Below are 15,056 nucleotides of genomic sequence, written 5' to 3'. Positions count from 1 at the left end.
AGGATCCTGCTTCCCCTACTCCCAATATATAATGGTCCAGACCTCCAGGGTCCTGCTACCCCCTCCTCCCTATATAATGGTCCAGACCTCCAGGGTCCTGCTCCCCCCTAAATAGAATGGTCCAGATCTTCAGTGTCCTGTTCCCCCCTATATAATGGTCCAGACCTCCAGGATCCTGCTCCCCTCTTCTCCTTAAATATAATGGTCCAGACCTCCAAGGTCCTGATCCCCCTCCTTCTCCTTAAATATAATGGTCCAGACCTCCAGGATCCTGCTTCCCCCTACTCCCAATATATAATGGTCCAGACCTCCAGGGTCCTGCTACCCCCTCCTCCCTATATAATGGTCCAGACCTCCAGGGTCCTGCTCCCCCCTAAATAGAATGGTCCAGATCTCCAGTGTCCTGTTCCCCCCTATATAATGGTCCAGACCTCCAGGATCCTGCTCCCCTCTTCTCCTTAAATATAATGGTCCAGACCTCCAGGGTCCTGCTCCCCCCTCCTCCCCAGATATAATGGTCCAGACCTTGGGGATCCCACTCCCCCCTCCTCCCCAGATATAATGGTCCAGACCTCCAGTGCCCTTTCCCACCTATATAATGGTCCAGACCAGACCTCCAGGGTCCTGCTCCCCCCTTCTCCTTAAATGTACTGGTCCAGACCTCCAGGGTCCTGCTCCCCCCTCCTCCCCAGATATAATGGTCCAGACCTTGGGGATCCCACTCCCCCCTCCTCCCCAGATATAATGGTCCAGACCTCCAGTGTCCTTTCCCACCTATATAATGGTCCAGACCAGACCTCCAGGGTCCTGCTCCCCCCTTCTCCTTAAATGTACTGGTCCAGACCACCAGGGTGCTGCTCCCCCCTCCTCCCCAGATATAATGGTCCAGGACTCCAGAGTAAGTTTTACCAGTCCCAGAGTTAGCCAGCCCTCACCTCACAGCCACTTGAACGTCTGCTCGCCCACACTCCAGCAGCGCTGCCAGGCCCAGCAGCACGCAACTTAGCTGTACGCTCTGCCTCCTCCACTTCCGCCAGTTGGACTGCCGCCCAGACTGGGAGCGGGACCACTCCATCTCCTCATTGCAGGTATGTCTCTCTGCCTCTGGCTGCGCCCTATCGCACCGCCCACAGCCTGCAGGCCCTGCAGATAGCGCTTTCTCTGTCTGTCCTGGAGGGGCCTGCGACCCCTGTAGCTACACTACATGAATAAAAATAATAATAATAATCCTTACCCATGGCCCGGGCCCCCAGTGGCTTTGGGCCCCATAGCCATTGCTATGGCTGCTATGGTGATCCCTACGCCCATGCTCCTGATGACAAACAGGTGAAACTCAAAAAATTAGAATATCATGCAAAGTTCATTTATTTCAGTAAGGCAACTTAAAAGGTGAAACTAACATATGAGATAGACTCATTACATGCAAAGCGAGATATTTCAAGCCTTTATTTGTTATTATTTAGATAATTATCTCAGGTACCCTTTTTTCGGGGGTACGGATTAATTCGCTGACTAGGGTGTGACACTTTGAGCCTAGAATATTGAACCTTTTCACAAAATACTAATTTTAAGCTGCATTAATGCAATTACTTTTAAGTTGCATTACTGAAATAAATGGACTTTTGCACGATATTCAAATTTTTCGAGTTTCACCTGTATTCTCATCAATATTAGATGATGTGGAAAAGGAGGAAAAGCAGATGGCAGAAGAAGGACTCCCACCTGTAGGGCAGGAGAGCGCTAGAGAAGTGGGCATGCCGGAGCCGATTAATAATCTGTGTTTACTGTGAAATAATCTGCAGGAGATTGCAGACAAGAACAGCCATAATATGCATATTGTCCCCCCTACCTAACCAGCCAAACCCTATACCAGCAACAGCCCCTGTTTAAAGGTGCATGGCCATTAACAATGAAGAAGGACTATACAGTGCGGTTTTCATTAGTACATGAAAGGCAGCTGAGGGCTAATTGTTGTTTACCGCAGCAAGGCCACAACCCGCCCACAGCACAGCTACTCCGTGTAGCCATACCCTAAGGCAGAGTGTACTGGGTATACCTGATTTATAGCGATTTGTGACCAATTAATTTGGAACAAACCAAATTTCTTGGCTAACTTCGGTGAAGTTGCCAAATCAAATTTTTCAAAACTTTGCTCTTCTCAAGTCCTAATGCATTGACACTAATTGCATCACTTGCTCAATAGTAAAGAGAACTTGACCAGTAGGTGGGCCCTGAGGACAGGAGTTGGGGAACATTGATATATACGGACAAGAGGAAAAAAAGCAAATATGCAGACATTTTTACCTACTATTCACAGACCAGGCTAACATTTTTAGATTTCTTTCTATTTTTACACTTTACGCAAGTTCAGATTTCTTTCTGTTTTATACTTTATATGAGTTTATTGCATTTCAGACATAAAATTTAAAGCATACATCATGCCCAAATGTTGACCTTTAAGGCTGCCTATACACAATGGAGCAGACTTATCAAACTGGTGCAAAGGAAAACTAGCTTAGTTGCCCATAGCAACCAATTAGATTCCACATTTCATTTGTTGAAGTTCCATCGTTGCTATGAAAAACTAAGCCAGTTTTCCTTTGCACCAGTTTGATAAATCTCCCCCAATGTGGTCCAGCAGGGAGATCTACATGTGGATCACTGCTGATTCTTGGCTCATGCCTGCGCATGCTATTTGAAATACACAGAATGTACAAGAGCGGTCCAGCAATTAAAGTTGATCCACTGCTGCTGTATCATGTCATGTATGGGCAGGCTAAGGGTCCAATCACTCGACCGTATTTTCTGGTCCACATTTTTGCTGAAATGAATGCAGACCCGCAAAAATAATATATACAGTCTGGTCCATAAATATTGGGACAGTGACAATTCTAACATTTTTGGCTCTATACACCACCACAATGGATTTAAAATGAAACAAACAAGATGTGCTGTAAATGCAGACTGTCAGCTTTAATTTGAGGGTATTTGCATCCAAATCAGGTGAACGGTGTAGGAATTACAACAGTTTGCATATGTGCCTCCCTACTTGTTTAGGGACCAAAAGTAATGGGACAGAATAATAATCATAAATCAAACTTTAACTTTTTAATACTTGGTTGCAAATCCTTTGCAGTCAATTACAGCCTGAAGTCTAGAACGCATAGACATCACCAGATGCTGGTTTCATCCCTGGTGACGCTCTGCCAGGCCTCTACTGCAACTGTCTTCAGTTCCTGCTTGTTCTTGGGGCATTTTCCCTTCAGCAAGTGAAAAGCATGCTCAATCAAATTCAGGTCCGGTGATTGACTTGGCCATTGCTAACATTCCACTTCTTTCCCTTAAAAAAACTCTTTGGTTCCTTAAAAAAAAAACAAAAAAACTCTTTGGTTGCTTTTGCAGTATCCTTTGGGTCAATGTCCATCTGCACTGTGAAGCCCAATGAGTTCTGAAGCATTTGGCTGAATATGATCACATAATATTGCCCGAAGCACTTCAGAATTCATCCTGCTGCTTTTGTCAGCAGTCACATCATCAATAAATACCAGAGAACCAGTTCCATTGGTGGCCATACATGCCAACGCCATGACACTACCAGCACCATGCTTCATTGATGAGGTGGTATGCTTAGGATCATGAGCAGTTCCTTTCCTTCTCCATACTCTTCTCTTCCCATCACTCTGGTACAAGTTGATCTTAGTCTCATCTGTCGATAGGATGTTGTTCCAGAACTGTGAAGGCTTTTTTAGATGTCGTTTGGTAAACTCTAATCTGGCCTTCCTGTTTTTGAGGCTCACCAATGGTTTACATCTTGTGGTGAACCCTCTGTATTCACTCTGGTGAAGTCTTCTCTTGATTGTTGACTTTGACACACATACACCTACATGTTCTAAACAGTTGTTTTGGCCACACCTAATGTTTTTGCTATCTTTCTGATGGGTTTGTTTTGTTTTTTCAGCCTAATAATGGCTTGCTTCACTGACAGCTCTTTGGATCACATCTTGAGTTGACAGCAACAGATTCCAAATGCAAATGAAATGAACTCTGGACCTTTTATCTGCTCATTGTAATTGGGATAATGAGAGTATAAAACCTGGCCATGGAACAGCTGAGAAGCCAATTGTCCCATTACTTTTGGTCCCTTAACAAGTGGGAGGCACATACGTAAACTGTTGTAATTCCTACACCGTTCACCTGATTTAGATGTAAATACCCTCAAATTAAAGCTGACAGTCTGCAGTTACAGCACATCTTATTTGTTTCATTTCAAATCCATTGTGGTGGTGTATAGAGCCAAAAATGGCTCTATACATGACAGGATTAGATACACAGCTCAGCAGGCAGTATCACATGATAGGATTAGAGAATTAGATACACAGCTCAGAAGGTAGTATCACAGTAGATAAGATTGAATACACAGCTCAGCAGACATCACATAGGATTAGATACACAGCTCAGCAGACAGTATCACACAGGATAGGATTAGATACACAGCTCAGCAGACAGTATCACACAGGATAGATTTGGTACAAAGCTCACCAGACAGTATCACACAGGATAGGATTAGATACATAGCTCAGCAGACAGTATCACACAGGATAGGATTAGATACACAGCTCAGCAGACAGTATCACACAGGATAGGATTAGATACACAGCTCAGCACACAGTATCACACAGGATAGGATTAGATACACAGCTCAGCAGACAGTATCACACAGGATAGGATTAGATACACAGCTCAGCAGACAGTATCACACAGGATAGGATTAGATACACAGCTCAGCAGACAGTATCACACAGGATAGGATTAGATACAAAGCTCAGCAGGCAGTATCACACAGAATAGGATTGGATACACAGCTCAGCAGACAGTATCACACAGGATAGGATTAGATACACAGCTCAGCAGGCAGTATCACATAGAATAGGATATTATATACACAGCTCAGCAGCAGACAGTATCACACTGGAAAGGATTAGCTACACAGCTCAGCAGACAGTATCACACAGGATAGGATATTAGATACACAGCTCAGCAGGCAGTATCACACAGGATAGGATTAGATACACAGCTCAGCAGGTAGTATCACAGTAGATAAGATTGAATACACAGCTCAGCAGGCAGTATCACACAGGATAGGATTAGATACACAGATCAGCAGACAGTATCACACAGGATAGGATTAGATACACAGATCAGCAGACAGTATCACACAGGATAGGATTAGATACATAGCTCAGCAGACAGTATCACACAGGATAGGATTAGATACAAAGCTCAGCAGGCAGTATCACACAGAATAGGATTGGATACACAGCTCAGCAGACAGTATCACACAGGATAGGATTAGATACACAGCTCAGCAGACAGTATCACACAGGATAGGATATTATATACACAGCTCAGCAGACAGTATCACATTGGAAAGGATTAGCTACACAGCTCAGCAGACAGTATCACACATGTCGCAGTGCGACACCATTGCCTATCATTATAAAAAATTGTTGAGAAAAAATGATTGCACAACACATGTCGTTGTGTAGCCCTAGCATTAAAGGGACAGGGTGCTATGGAGTTCACTGTTAAAGGGGCGGCCACTGTGGAGGTCATTAGTAAAGAGGATTTAACTGTGGATGTTACTGTTAAGTGGCAGCTGTGGAGGTCACTTTTAAAGGGGGGACACTGTAGAGGTAACTGTTAAAGGGGCAGGGGACAGTATTAAAGGGGCAACTGCTGTGGAGGTCACTGTTAAGGCAGCAGGGTACTGTGAGGTCACTGTAAAGGCAGCAGGGTACTGTGAAACTCCCTGTTAACGGGGTGGGCTGCTGTGAAAGTTAAAGTTAAGGGGATGGGCTGCTGTGGAGGTCCCATTTTAAAGTGGCGGGACACTGTGTAGGGGGGGGGGGGGTCAGTGTTAAGGGGTGGGAGACTGTGCAGTTAAAGGGGCGGGGTGCTGTAGAGGTCACTGTTGATATCTTTTAACGACACACAGAAACATTAGATGAAATATATCTGTACGAAGCCGGGTCCTTCTGCTAGTAAATAAATAAAACATGGTATGTCTTACATAATGCAGGACATGCAGAAGGGAAAAATGCAGGATGCACACGGCCAGTATCCGAGTTTTGCAGACCACAAAATGGATATTGTTCTGCGAATGCTCTCTAAATGTGTGTGGAAGGAGGAAATGTTTCTTTGTCAACTTGTACATCATCTTGCAATGTAAATTAACAGTGTAAATCTAATGCACTGGTTAGAATGGGACACATATGTACATTTGACAGGCAGACATCTGCATACTTTTTAGGTAACTGAAATTTTGTTTAAGGCCAGATTCAAGTCTGTGTTGGCATAATTTGTGCTAAATTATCAAATTTGATAAATTTGGTGCATCTTTAGAAGGTTTTTTTTAAATGCCTCCCAGCAGGACTTGTGAACAGAACTATACCTAGTTCCAGCCTCGTGGCTCCAAAGAGTAGACTCCTGCATGGATGAGGTCATATGCTCCACTGCAGACAATGACTGCATCCATGCACAGTGACGCACCGACAGGACCCTAGAACAACCAGTGAATTATTAATTTTTTTATCCCTCAGGGCCACACCGCCGATCACCACAGGCAGCGCGGCCCTGGTTCTAGTTGCCGGCGGCGGTGGGAAGGCAGTAGGAGCGCTTCCATATTCATTTGTATCGCCGTCCTCAGGACAGCGATACAGATGCCTGTGCTGCGGCGGGGCAGGGAGAGGCGTCTCCCTTCCCTGTTCTGATAGGCCACAGGCACTAATGCAGCACACAGCGGGGGACACAGGCTGGAAGGGGCCTGCATCACATCACTGCTGATGAAGGTAAGTATTAGTGTTTTGTTTTTGTTTTTTTGGGGGGTGAGCTGGCACTATGGGGGCATCTGGCATTTCTTACAACCCAATTTTTTTTTGTGATAGCACTCTGGGGGTGATTATTATTTTTTTGGGGGGGGGGGGCACTATGGGGGCATTTCTTACTGGCACATTATGGGGGGCACCATGGGGGAGAGGAGCACTATGGGGGCATCTGGGGGCTCTAAAGGGGCTTTTTTGATTGGCACATTAAATCTGGCGCACACTTAATTATATATGGCACATATAAAGTGGTGAGAATGACTCTTTAGAATGCACAATGGCAATAATAAATTTCCCCAAAAGGTGGTATTCTTGCACTTCTGCATGTCTGAATTTGATCAAATAATAACGGCTAACTGGGCTGCTGGTTGCTTCCACGAGATCATCTCACTCTTCTGAAACACTGTCACCTCCTTTTTATGACACCACAACTGGCACCACATTTTTTTTTACAGCTTTTCAAATACAGGAAGGTAAAGAAAGCTTTACAGGTTAGGCCATCCTTTTCTGATGTATTTTATGCATTTACTGATTAGTCAATCAAGGGAACTTCTATAGGAAATATTTTTATATTTAAATGTTTTTATTCAAGGTTGACAAGAAAGGAGTAACGGACATGGCATTGTATAGAAATCAGATACAGTTTCCTTATGTAGTCACAATATAGGTAATCCAACTCCGGCAGATCACCAAAAAGAAAAGTCAACCTGTCAACTTTTTAAATAAAGAAATAAGAAAAAGAAAAGAACAACAGGGAGAGGAGGGAAAAGAAAAAAACAGTCACCTGAAACCTTGCACTCTGCCAAGTGTTCAGAACAAAAGCCCAGAACCATCACGTCTCCTCCAATGAGCGATACACCAGCATCTCTGCTAAAGAATCAAATAGATTTCCCAGGGTGTAAACAAGTGCGTGGCACACAGAACCCTCCATCAAGACACCAGAGAAAGTCACGTCAAACTCAATGGCGGCTCTCCTAACTTTAGACAACACTGAAACCATGATGTGAACTGGAAACAATTGTGTATGGACTGTTTAACACGTCTTGGTCAGAAGTCAATAAAGCTTTCCCAGGGCGGATAAACAAAATTTTCATGTGTCTTTCTTTCCTAAAGAATGCCTCCACCCAGTCCATCTTCATTATGAGTTTCTCAACAAAAAGCTTGAATGGCAGGTGTATGGGTCTATCCATGTATTGGTTATAGTTAAGGATGAGCGAACTCGAACTGTATAGTTCGGGTTCGTACCGAATTTTGGGGTGTCCGTGACACGGACCCGAACCCGGACATTTTCGTAAAAGTCCGGGTTCGGGTTCGGTGTTCGTCGCTTTCTTGGCGCTTTTGTGACGCTTTCTTGGCGCTTTTTGAAAGGCTGCAAAGCAGCCAATCAACAAGCGTCATACTACTTGCCCCAAGAGGCCGTCACAGCCATGCCTACTATTGGCATGGCTGTGATTGGCCAGAGCACCATGTGACCCAGCCTCTATTTAAGCTGGAGTCACATAGCGCCGCCCGTCACTCTGCTCTGATTAGCGTAGGGAGAGGTTGCGGATGCGACAGTAGGGCGAGATTAGGCAGATTAACTCCTCCAAAGGACTTCACTTGATTAATCGATCGATCTGCAGCTGTGCATCATTGAGCTGCTGAAATTCAAATGCTCACTCACTGTTTTTAGGCTGCCCAGACCGTTTGTCAGTCACTTTTTTCTGGGGTGATCGGCGGCCATTTTGTGTCTTGTGCGGTGCTGCGACCAAGTGCATCCAAGCTGCGACCAAGTGCATTTAACCCTCAATGGTGTGGTTGTTTTTTGGCTAAAGCCTACATCAGGGTGAAGCTGTCACACCAAGTGCATTTAACCAGCAATAGTCTGTTTATTTTTTGGCCATATACTACATCAGGGGCAAGCTGCGCCCGTCACCAAGTGCATTTAACCCTCAGTAGTGTGGTTGGTCAAGCTATCACACCAAGTGCATTTAACCAGCAATAGTCTGTTCATTTTTTGGCCATATACTAAATCAGGGGCAAGCTGCGCCCGTCACCAAGTGCATTTAACCAGCAATAGTCTGTTCATTTTTTGGCCATATACTACATCAGGGGCAAGCTGCGCCCGTCACCAAGTGCTTTTAACCCTCAGTAGTGTGGTTGGTCAAGCTGTGACACCAAGTGCATTTAACCAGCAATAGTCTGTTCATTTTTTGTCCATATACTACATCAGGGGCAAGCTGCGCCCGTCACCAAGTGCATTTAACCAGCAATAGTGTAGTTATTTTTTGGCCATATCCCAGTCTAATTCTGTCACTAAATCCATACCGGTCACCCAGCGCCTAAATACTAGGCCTCAAATTTATATCCCGCTAAATCTGTCGTTACCGCTGTACTGTTGTGGCTGGGCAAGTTATTTAGTGTCCGTCAAAGCACATTTTTTGTTCAGGGTTGAAATACAATTCCCAATTTAGCAATTTCATAATTTAGTGGTTTCTGCTATATCAGAGCTATTTGAAATCTATCCCTAAAAGGGTATATAATATTCAAGGTGCACATAGGGTCATTCAGAATAACTTCACACACACGCTACTGTGCATTTCCAAGTCCAATTCTGTTAGTAAATCCATACCGGTCACCCAGCGCCTAAATACTAGGCCTCAAATTTATATCCCGCTAAATCTCTCGTTACCGCTGTCCTGTTGTGGCTGGGAAAGTTATTTAGTGTCCGTCAAAGCACATTTTTTGTTCTGGGTTGAAATACAATTCCCAATTTAGCAATTTCATAATTTAGTGGTTTCTGCTATATCAGAGCTATTTGAAATCTATCCCTAAAAGGGTATATAATATTCAAGGTGCACATTGGGTCATTCAGAATAACTTCACACACACCCGCTACTGTGTATTTCCAAGTCTAATTCTGTCACTAAACCCATACCTGTCACCCAGCGCCTAAATACTAGGCCTCAAATTTATATCCTGCTAAATCTCTCGTTACCGCTGTCCTGTTGTGGCTGGGAAAGTTATTTAGTGTCCGTCAAAGCACATTTTTTGTTCTGGGTTGAAATACAATTCCCAATTTAGCAATTTCATAATTTAGTGGTTTCTGCTATATCAGAGCTATTTGAAATCTATCCCTAAAAGGGTATATAATATTCAAGGTGCACATTGGGTCATTCAGAATAACTTCACACACACCCGCTACTGTGTATTTCCAAGTCTAATTCTGTCACTAAACCCATACCTGTCACCCAGCGCCTAAATACTAGGCCTCAAATTTATATCCTGCTAAATCTCTCGTTAACGCTGTCCTGTTGTGGCTGGGAAAGTTATTTAGTGTCCGTCAAAGCACATTTTTTGTTCTGGGTTGAAATACAATTCCCAATTTAGCAATTTCATAATTTAGTGGTTTCTGCTATATCAGAGCTATTTGAAATCTATCCCTAAAAGGGTATATAATATTCAAGGTGCACATTGGGTCATTCAGAATAACTTCACACACACCCGCTACTGTGTATTTCCAAGTCTAATTCTGTCACTAAACCCATACCTGTCACCCAGCGCCTAAATACTAGGCCTCAAATTTATATCCTGCTAAATCTCTCATTACCGCTGTCCTGTTGTGGCTGGGAAAGTTATTTAGTGTCCGTCAAAGCACATTTTTTGTTCTGGGTTGAAATACAATTCCCAATTTAGCAATTTCATAATTTAGTGGTTTCTGCTATATCAGAGCTATTTGAAATCTATCCCTAAAAGGGTATATAATATTCAAGGTGCACATTGGGTCATTCAGAATAACTTCACACACACCCGCTACTGTGTATTTCCAAGTCTAATTCTGTCACTAAACCCATACCTGTCACCCAGCGCCTAAATACTAGGCCTCAAATTTATATCCTGCTAAATCTCTCGTTAACGCTGTCCTGTTGTGGCTGGGAAAGTTATTTAGTGTCCGTCAAAGCACATTTTTTGTTCTGGGTTGAAATACAATTCCCAATTTAGCAATTTCATAATTTAGTGGTTTCTGCTATATCAGAGCTATTTGAAATCTATCCCTAAAAGGGTATATAATATTCAAGGTGCACATTGGGTCATTCAGAATAACTTCACACACACACGCTTCTGTGCATTTCCAAGTCTAATTCTGTCACTAAATCCATACCGGTCACCCAGCGCCTAAATACTAGGCCTCAAATTTATATCCCGCTGAATTTGAATACAATACATTGGGCCAAATAATATATTTGTTGTTGTGGTGAACCATAACAATGAGAAAAACATCTAGTAAGGGACGCGGACGTGGACATGGTCGTGGACATGGTCGGACATGGTGGGTGACGTGAAGCCTCATTCTCTGCTATGACATGCAGACTGATTCTCTGCTGTCATGAAGCCAGATTGTCTGTTACGGGACCTCTCTGCTCTGCCTGTGTGCTAGGCCTAAATATATGCCAATGGACTGTTGCAGTGGTGGGTGACGTGAAGCCTCATTCTCTGCTATGACATGCAGACTGATTCTCTGCTGACATGAAGCCAGATCGTCTGTTATGGGACCTCTCTGCTCTGCCTGTGTGCTAGGCCTAAATATATGCCAATGGACTGTTGCAGTGGTGGGTGACGTGAAGCCTCATTCTCTGCTATGACATGCAGACTGATTCTCTGCTGTCATGAAGCCAGATTGTCTGTTACGGGACCTCTCTGCTCTGCCTGTGTGCTAGGCCTAAATATATGCCAATGGACTGTTGCAGTGGTGGGTGACGTGAAGCCTCATTCTCTGCTATGACATGCAGACTGATTCTCTGCTGTCATGAAGCCAGATTGTCTGTTACGGGACCTCTCTGCTCTGCCTGTGTGCTAGGCCTAAATATATGCCAATGGACTGTTGCAGTGGTGGGTGACGTGAAGCCTCATTCTCTGCTATGACATGCAGACTGATTCTCTGCTGACATGAAGCCAGATCGTCTGTTACGGGACCTCTCTGCTCTGCCTGTGTGCTAGGCCTAAATATATGCCAATGGACTGTTGCAGTGGTGGGTGACGTGAAGCCTCATTCTCTGCTATGACATGCAGACTGATTCTCTGCTGACATGAAGCCAGATCCTCTGTTACGGGACCTCTCTCCTCTGCCTGGGTGCTGGGCCTAAATTTATGAAAATGGACTCTTACAGTGGTGGGTGACGTGAAGCCTGATTCTCTGCTATGACATGAAGACTGATTCTCTGCTGACATGAAGCCAGATTGTCTGTTACGGGACCTCTCTCCTCTGCCTGGGTGCCGGGGCCTAAATATCTGAGAATGGACTGTTCCAGTGGTGGGTGACGGGAAGCCAGATTCTCTGCTATGGAACCTCTCTCCAATTGATTTTGGTTAATTTTTATTTTAATTAATTTCCCTATCCACATTTGTTTGCAGGGGATTTACCTACATGTTGCTGCCTTTTGCAGCCCTCTAGCCCTTTCCTGGGCTGTTTTACAGCCGTTTTAGTGCCGAAAAGTTCGGGTCCCCATTGACTTCAATGGGGTTCGGGTTCGGGACGAAGTTCGGATCGGGTTCGGATCCCGAACCCGAACATTTCCGGGATGTTCGGCCGAACTTCTCGAACCCGAACATCCAGGTGTTCGCTCAACTCTAGTTATAGTCTCAATCCCAGCAGCCCCTATTATATATAGCAATTTGCTGCTGCCTGGGGAACATGCATTAACAGCAGGATCAATGTACCCGAATTAGCCCAATGTTACACGTCTGTTCACAGTTTGCTATTGTATACAATGTGAGCTGGTTGCTGAATATTGTGGTTTTGTATCTAGGGCCATTTGTCATTATGGCAGTGCACATTCACCTCTGTTGTTTGCATACTGACTGCAGATTACTTGTGGGGGTGAATTGCTCTATTGTGGTGTGTCTCTGTCTGAATCTGCACCGTTGTCCATGTTCTCCAAACAGAGAGATCTCAGGAACTAAAAAGCAGGACTAAGAAGTTCAGTCTGAAGTGTGTGGCCAGACCCTGGCTGTACAACAATGTCTGCTCCTGTATTAGGCTACTTTCACACTAGCGTTCGGCTGTCCGCTCGTGAGCTCCGTTTGAAGGGGCTCACGAGCGGACCCGAACGCTTCCGTCCAGCCCTGATGCAGTCTGAATGGATGCGGATCCGCTCAGACTGCATCAGTCTGGCGGCGTTCAGCCTCCGCTCCGCTCGCCTCCGCACGGACAGGCGGACAGCTGAACGCTGCTTGCAGCGTTCGGGTGTCCGCCTGGCCGTGCGGATCCGTCCAGACTTACAATGTAAGTCAATGGGGACGGATCCGTTTGAAGATGCCACAATATGGCTCAATCTTCAAGCGGATCCGTCCCCCATTGACTTTACATTGAAAGTCTGGACGGATCCGTCCGAGGCTATTTTCACACTTAGCTTTTATATGCCAATATAATGCAGACGGATCCGCTCTGAACGGAGCCTCCGTCTGCATTATTATGATCGGATCCGTTCAGAACGGATCCGATCAAGCGCAAGTGTGAAAGTAGCCTTAGTGGTTGCTTCTGAAGTCTCAAGACTGCTCCTGAAGCCTTATCTTGTACCTGCCTGGTACGTCTGGGTTCCAGAAGTTATCGCCATGCCCGCTTGCTATTTCTCATATATTCGGGTTCCAGAAGTTACTGTGGTAAGTGCACTGATCCCTGCCGTTGTTACCATTTGGACTGGTATTCCCTGTAGGTCTGATCCAAATCTAAGCAAGTTCCTAGTCCATGTCTCTATTGTCTGGGTTCCAGAAGTCTTGTTTCAAGTCTGAACAAGTTCCTAGTCCATGTCTCTGTTTGCCCTACCCTGTAGGTCAGCTGCCTTCAATCTGGATTTCACCCTTGCTGTGTTTTCCAGTTTGAGGCACAGTGGTGCCACTGCCACAAAATCTGAAACGCCCTCATAGGGTCCAATGGTGCTGCATCACCGGGCGTGTCCACAAACAATGAAAAATATCTGCCCCAGCAGCTCTGCATTGAAAAGTTATCATGGTAAAATATATCCGTGGGATGGCTCCGAGCCAGGGTGATAAATGCCCAGTGATAAAACTGCATGGTTATGTCCCCATAGTGACTTGAAAGTAGGTAACAAAGACTGCATTCCAAGGCCTTAAATAAAAGTGGACATTGTCAGCTGTGGAACATCCTTAAAGGGAACCTGTCACCGGGATTTTGTGTATAGAGCTGAGGACATGAGTTGCTAGATGGCCGCTAGCACATCCGCAATAACCAGTCCCCATAGCTCTGTGAGCTTTTATTGTGTAAAAAAAAAAAGATTTGATACATATGCAAATTAACCTGAGATGAGTCCTGTCCCTGACTCATCTCATGTACAGGACTCATCTCAGGTTAATTTGCATATGTATCAAATCGTGTTTTTGACACAATAAAAGCACACAGAGCTATGGGGACTGGGTATTGCGGATGTGCTAGTGGCCATCTAGCAAACCATGTCCTCAGCTCTATACCCAAAATCCAGGTGACAGGTTCCCTTTAAAGGAATTGTCTCATTAGAGACATTGGTGGCATATTGTTAAGATATGCCACCAATGTCAGATTGATGCAGGTCTCACCTCTGGGTCTTTGGTGTGGCGGGAAGGCAAGCATCTCATTCCAGCTGCTGGAGCTGTTGCAGTGAGGTGAGGCTCAGTTCTTGCAGGCTGCCCCTGAGGACTTGTGGAGTAAAGGTTTAACAATCACCCGACTGACTGCTGCAGCCACGTAGTGCCCCAATGAGCAAGCTCAGTTAGGAAGAAAGACTGAAGCACATGCAGGAGTCGTCATGATCATCACATTGGGTGTAAGTGATCGTGATTAACTGTAATAGTTACCGCTCACACACACACTGTGCTACAATGTCTCCGGGAGGATGTTGGTTGTGTGCTGTCTGCTGTCTGTGTGGACTAATACTTCAAATTGTAAGTGGGTCTAGCATTAGCCTGAAGCATATGTCAAATCTAGGACATTTATGACATATCTTTAAGATATGCCACAAATATCAGATCGTTGGGGGTCTCACCTCTGGGATCTGGTCCAATCTAAAAGAACGGGATCCCCTCTCCATTCACTGCTATGGGACTGATTTAAATGGATGAGCATGCTTGATTTATTGGATAATAAAAGCAATTTTCTTTACCCGTATTGTTCTGATTAGGCAAACAATAATAATACTTTTTAAT

The sequence above is a fragment of the Bufo gargarizans genome, chromosome 4 (genome assembly GCF_014858855.1).
Source record: "Bufo gargarizans isolate SCDJY-AF-19 chromosome 4, ASM1485885v1, whole genome shotgun sequence".
In the NCBI taxonomy this organism is placed as follows: Eukaryota; Metazoa; Chordata; class Amphibia; order Anura; family Bufonidae; genus Bufo; species Bufo gargarizans.
The sequence above is the reverse complement of the archived record's forward strand: the minus strand, read 5'-3'. Positions refer to the sequence as shown.